At 33.0% G+C, this 6512-nt stretch overlaps 1 long non-coding RNA gene across 1 annotated transcript; it reads left to right on the forward strand.

Annotated features, from left to right (window-relative positions):
• Positions 3752-5407, forward strand: LOC110270763. Its single transcript, XR_002360399.1, has 2 exons — positions 3752-4491; positions 5002-5407. It is a non-coding gene; the product is annotated as an uncharacterized LOC110270763 (long non-coding RNA).

Consider the following 6512-nt stretch of genomic DNA (forward strand, 5'->3'; position numbering starts at 1 on the left):
GTCACATAGGCAAATTTTTCTTTTCGAGTAAAAGGTTTACTCTTCGATCGTTGCTCACTCCTATACTTTTCTTTCTCCTTTTTCATGAGTTCGGTCTAACGAACTTTCTTAGCCAAATGGGCTAAATCAGGGATATGCACGTTAAGCAGCTTTCTACGCATATAAAACCCTAGCCCCATAGTTGCTATTTTCACTATCTCACTTTCGGGTAATGACACATAGCACCTACTTCTAGAATTTTTGAAACGTATTAAATAATCATCGATGGTTTCACCATCTTCACGTTTTAAAGCCACTAAATCAGTAACTGCCACATTCATTTCCACTCGATAAAACTGAGCGTGAAAAGCAGTTTCTAACTGATTCCATGTAGTTATTGAATTTGGCCTGAGATTTGAAAACCAAGTAAATGCATTCTTCGTTAACAAAGAAGGAAAAAACTTCATTTTCAAATTTTCATCATTGGCTAAATTTCCAATCTCAACCAAATATCGAGCCACATGTTTAGTAGTTGATTCTCCAACTTCCCTAGCAAACTTTGTGACTATCTTTGGATTTTTTACACAAAGTGGGGTTGATTCATGAAACCAACATTCAGACCAACTCGATTCAATACCATTTCCACAATTCTGGTGACTTGATAACGTTCACTGCCATGATTATTACGTAATCTGGCTAGAAAGTCATCAACATTTTGATTCCGGGGAACTACATGAGGAATTTTTCCATTAACAACATCATTTTCATTTTGAAAAATATTTTCAAATCCCTCATTATTTCCCCTAGCATTATGCCTTTCGCCTTCTTCATAATCTACGATTCGAGCAATACGTTTGACTTGCCTAGCAAGACGTTCGAATTTCGATTCGTGATCAGCCATCATTGGATTCAGAATTGTGGTAATTTGTTCAGTCAATAAATTGACCAATTCGTGATGAATTTTCTCTACCTGTTGTCGATATACTGCAATTGAATTCGCAGCATTCGAAGTAGAACCCACATTATAATCACGAGAATACTCGGAATGTTGTTGTGGATTTTGAGAGTTACTCCCTCCACTCGTATTCCCAAAACGAATAGGTGGAATGAAACCACCTACTGGTGGGGTATAACCGGGAGGAAGACCATATGGAGGCCACCCAACGGTTAGTGGAGGCTGGAATGGTGGCAAAGTGCCACGCAGACGAGTATTACGTCCAGCATTTCCAGTTTTAACAGTCATAACTGCTATACTCTCCGTTCCGATTGCACCTTCTGAACGTGAAGTCACGTTCGCTTGTTGTGCAGACACTGGTATGCTATCATTGGTGGATGAACCACCATTCACATTTGATATTTCATCAGCCATGTGAATGATCTTTCCACTTTGTAATCGCATACACTGAATGAAACCACAAAATACTTATTTGACACACTTCAAAATATCAAAACTATCCCACTGGGCATGCCAATTTGTTTTATCGATTTTTAGTAAATCGATGGTGGTTCGATATCTAGTGGTCTGGGAGTGAAACCTACTCCTTTTTGCAGGTACCAGTTTTCTAGAAGTGCATCAAAGTGTCTTTGATTAGACGAAAATTGGGAATAAAAATAAATTAGAATTTGTAATTTCAAGAAAAGGAATGAAAAAACTAAAGCTTTCGGAAAAGAAATGTACTGAAACAGAAAGGTTTGCATTGAAATTGAAAAGAAGCGGTAAAGTGCCTTTGACTGGATTAAAGGGCTTTGACATGAAAATTTAAAATGCAGAACTGTAAATTAAACAAAGAAGATAAAAAGTACTTGGAAAATAAATTTACTGGAAATAGTAGAGTTTACAGAAAAGTAAATTGAAAGAATGAAAATATGGAAGGAACCCTACAGAAAAGTAACTCAATCGCAGACTCAGGAATTCTCTGGGATATGAGTGTGCTTGAATGTTTTTCTGAGTTAAAGTTCCAACCCCTATTCCCTAACACTTCTTAGTATTTATAATCTACTTTTGGTAACTGACAATGCAACTAATTACAATTAATTACAATATCATCATCTTGAATGCATACTCCTTGGTAACCGTTCCTTTCTTTTGATTGTACACATTTTTCACGATTTCCTCGCGTGATGAAAGCGTTTAACTTCTCCACTGCCATAACCGCTCGATTCACTTATTCGAATAACTTATTTCGAATATCTAACTTTGAGTATCTTATTCGATTGAGCTGGCTCGATTTACTGAAAAAGCCTTACAATCGAATCCGTGTCGAAATCCTCCGTCCAGTGCTTGCATGTATGTCTTTTCGAAAGCCGCTCCACGTCTTCGACTGATTCACCACTTCAAACTATTCACCTTCATCGAGAATATTTTTCCGATCAACAGTATGTTTTAAAGTGTGTTTGTTTTTAATTGTTTGTTAGATATTTTTAATTGTCTTTGTTGAATTTGTATTAAATTTGGATGTTATATTGATGGTTTTGAATTTTATTTTATGGTGATTTAAATTCTGATTATTAAGTTTAAAAAAATCGAAAAAATCGACTAAACTAAACTGCTGTTACTTCGGTTCGGTTCGGTTGTCCAAAAAATAATAAATTAAACAGTTAGCATCATTATAGAACCGAATAGATCGATTTAGTTGGTTTTCAGTCCAAAATCGAATCAAACTGAACTAATTACACCCCGAGTAGTGAATATATTGTTGTCTTCTTTTCTTTTTTTTTTTTTTGTTAAGAATTTTTCATTCTTTTAGCTGGTACATAATTTTAGAGTGAATTTTATCATGTAGAAAAATTTTTTTTTTACACTAATAGAATTTTCGTGACATATTTATAGGATAGACATGCAGTGGACTGAACAATTCTAAATTTTTTAAAATTGATGTTAACACTATACAATCAACTGTCACTTACAGTTTTACAGGCAAAACAATAAGGTTTTTTTTTTTTGTCATGGCAGATTAATAAATTTATTAAGAAAATGATAATGTTTATAATAATTTATTGTGTTTTGGATTTATTACATTGGGTCAATATGTATTTCAGGTGATTGTAGTTTTGTAAATATAATAATGGAATGGGCTTGTAAATATAATGATGGAATTGGATGTACCTATATGTTACATTTAGATAGATTTTTGTTTTTAATAAGATGAATTTGCTCTAATTAAAAAAAAAGGTTGAACTTATTCTTAAAAATTATATAATTAACTAAATCTATTTTTGTTATTATAAAGTATTGGTAATAGTAATTTATTTCTATATTATTTATTAATTATTATTATTAGATATAAAATAAAAAAGAATCATTTACAAGAAGTGTAGATATAATTTAATCTCACATTTAAATTTATAATTTCAAGTCACTTATTTATCATTAAACATGTTGTTGCTTTCATTAATCTATCCTTATAAATTCTTCTAAAATGTGTATGAATGTTGTTAGATTGGTGAAAACTCATGTTATGAGAAATCAAAGAAAAAGGTCCTTATTCATGTATACTTTAAGGTTTTTTTTTTATATCACCAAAAATAAAGAATTTTTAGAATTTATTTTGGTTTTTCTAATATTCAGCTATTTTAAACACCAATTATTTGGAACATATTTCAATTGATCATAACCTAAAATAAATGAAAGCCAATAAAATTGGTGTTCAACAACACACGAATCTTTTTTTTTATTTTGGATATGTGATTGTTGAATTTTTTCTAAAAAGAAATAAAAAAAGATTAATATTAATTCGATTTAACTCAATTTATTCTTGTGGCTATGGTTGTCAAACTCGCGAGTTAACTCGTAAACTCGTACGAGTTTACGAGTTTAGGTAGTGGAATCGAGTTGACTCAGACACAAACTCGTTTCTGGGTAGACTCGGCTAGACTCGGACAGAATCGTTCAAACTCGCGAGTTTGCTAGCGAGTCAGCGAGTTTGAATTCGGTGCCCATTTTCGCCAAAACGGCGTCGCTTTGGGCCCGAAAAAAAAAAAACCTACAGCTAACCACTAACCCACCCAGACCCGGTAAGAGTGTAAGTGTGTAACCCTAATTTCGAAACCCTCACACTCCACCAACACCAAGCCATCAGCCCATCACTGCTCACTGCCTCGCCCTCACTCTCTTCTTCTTCTCCAATGTCGGTGAATCACCACCATCTATCGGCACCGTCGTCTGCGCCGCCACGCAGAGGCCGAACGCCGGACGGATCCTCATCCCTTGCCTGTCGCCTCGCCTTATCCCTCATCTCTCATCCAATGCAGAGTCGCAGAGCTAGAGCCCACCAGCCACCACCACGCAGTGAAGGTTCCTCACTTCCTCGTCGACACCAGCCCACCACCACGCAGAGGCCACGCAGAGTCGCAGAGCCCACCACCACGCAGTGAAGGTTCACCGCCCCTGTTCTACCATCGTCGGCCGTCGCACTCCTCCCTGTTCTGCTTCACTGCGTTTGCCTCACCTCCTCTGTTCATTGCCATTGTTCTTCACTGCCGATCTGCTTCAATTCTGCCCTGTTCTCCAAGGTAATTTTTTTAAACAAATTCAAATATTAACAATCTTGGTATCAATTCTGCAATATTGGTTTTGAATTGCTGATGTTAATTTTTTAAATTTTTTTAGTTTAGTTTAAATCCTACACATATTTGGTTAATGAGATTTGATATGTTGAAAAAAAAATTAAACTAATGCTGCTTCATTTTATTTTTATAACAACAAGTATATGAGATCTGATATTGTTATTGAATTTTACTTGGTTATTTTTTCTTCAGTGCTCTGTTTTCTTAGCTTAAAGGACAAATTCCAGTGAAGATTGTAGTTTGTTTGTCGACTATGGAATGAAAATATGTCCTAAAATTCATGTTATTATTATTACGAGGGTATAAACTATAGTGAATTAAAGTAGATTGAGGGAGGAATAATGAAATGTATTTGCTTATTTAACCTTTGCTTATTTTGAATTAAATATTGGCCTCAGAATTATTCCTAAGCATTGATTCCTAATGAGTAATTGAGTATTGCTTTGAACTTTGCAGGTTGCAATGACACATCCAATGGCTGTAACTAACTGCAACATCGACATGAAAAGTTTAATTTCTGACCAGAACAGAAGCATTGCTACACTTGCTATTACCACTCTTTTAAAGACAGGAAATGAATCAAGTGTAGAAGGTCTTATGAAGCAGATTACAAATTTCATGTCTGATATTGCTGATGAATTCAAAATTGTTGTTGTAGAAGCAATAAGATCATTGTGCTTAAAGTTCCCTTTAAAAAAATTGTTTTCTTTTGTGTTTTGGTTGTGTCTTATGAAGCTTTGATTGTGTGATTGTGTGTTTTATGTTGAACTAGATACATACTTGTGAAGGATTTAAATGTGTGATCTAGAGTACTTGTTGTAACTTGTAATTGTAGTATTATGTTAATTTATATGTTTTGATGTTGAAATTGTTAAGTTTGAATGTCTATATCTGAGTAAATATATATATATTATACATGATATATATTTTTTTATAAAAAATGTATAACAGGTAAACTCGTACGAGTCTACGAGTCAAATTTACAAGTCGAGTCTAGGTCAGCTCCACGAGTTTACCTAGACTCGCGAGTTTGACAACCTTGCTTGTGGCTAAACTCATAGACTGTGCTAAACAAATTAAAATACTTAGCCAAGTTAATTAGTTTTTTTTACTCTTATACATTTATGTGATAAAGGCCGATTTTTTTTTATGCGCATCTATTTCAAAATTTAATACCAATATATCACTTTTAAAAATTATTAATTTTTCAAATGTCATTCTTTCTATATTATGATAATTAATTATAACTAAAAATAATTAACAAATCAGTTATCNNNAGTTATCACTTTAATAAAAGAATAATATTTGAATAATTAATTTAAAAAAATAACATTTTAATAATAAACTTATTAAAAGATAGCACATTAGTAAAAAAGTCACAAAAGCCGAAAAAAGTGAACTAGAATTGAGAAAAGGATAAATAAATCATTGACCTTTTTATTAGTGGACATTTAAGTTTTTAAGGATTTGAAAAGTCCCTGGCCTGACCTTTTCAAAACTTGGACATATTAATCTCTCATGTTCACTTAGGCTTGTCAGACTCAACGAAAAAAAATCAAAAGTGACTCCCTTTGTACTGACTTGGTTACGAATGCATATGTGTGAAAGTTTTTAAAATGTGACAAATTAGACCTAGGGATAGATGTGTCCAAATCTGAAGAGGTTAGGGACTTAAATGTATTTTTAAATCCTCAAGAACTTAAATATCCGCAAACAAAAATGTTAGGGATCGATTTATCTTTTTTTTCTAAATTTTTTTGGATATTGATAATAAGTTAATTTATATTTCACAAATATAATTTTTTTTAAATATGATTTTTAAAATATTAGACCTAGGGATAGATGTGTCCAAATCTGAAGAGGTTAGGGACTTAAATGTATTTTTAAATCCTCAAGAACTTAAATATCCGCAAACAAAAATGTTAGGGATCGATTTATCTTTTTTTTCTAAATTTTAAATTTTTTTG

This window comes from Arachis ipaensis, chromosome B04 (genome assembly GCF_000816755.2).
Source record: "Arachis ipaensis cultivar K30076 chromosome B04, Araip1.1, whole genome shotgun sequence".
Classification (NCBI taxonomy): domain Eukaryota; kingdom Viridiplantae; phylum Streptophyta; class Magnoliopsida; order Fabales; family Fabaceae; genus Arachis; species Arachis ipaensis.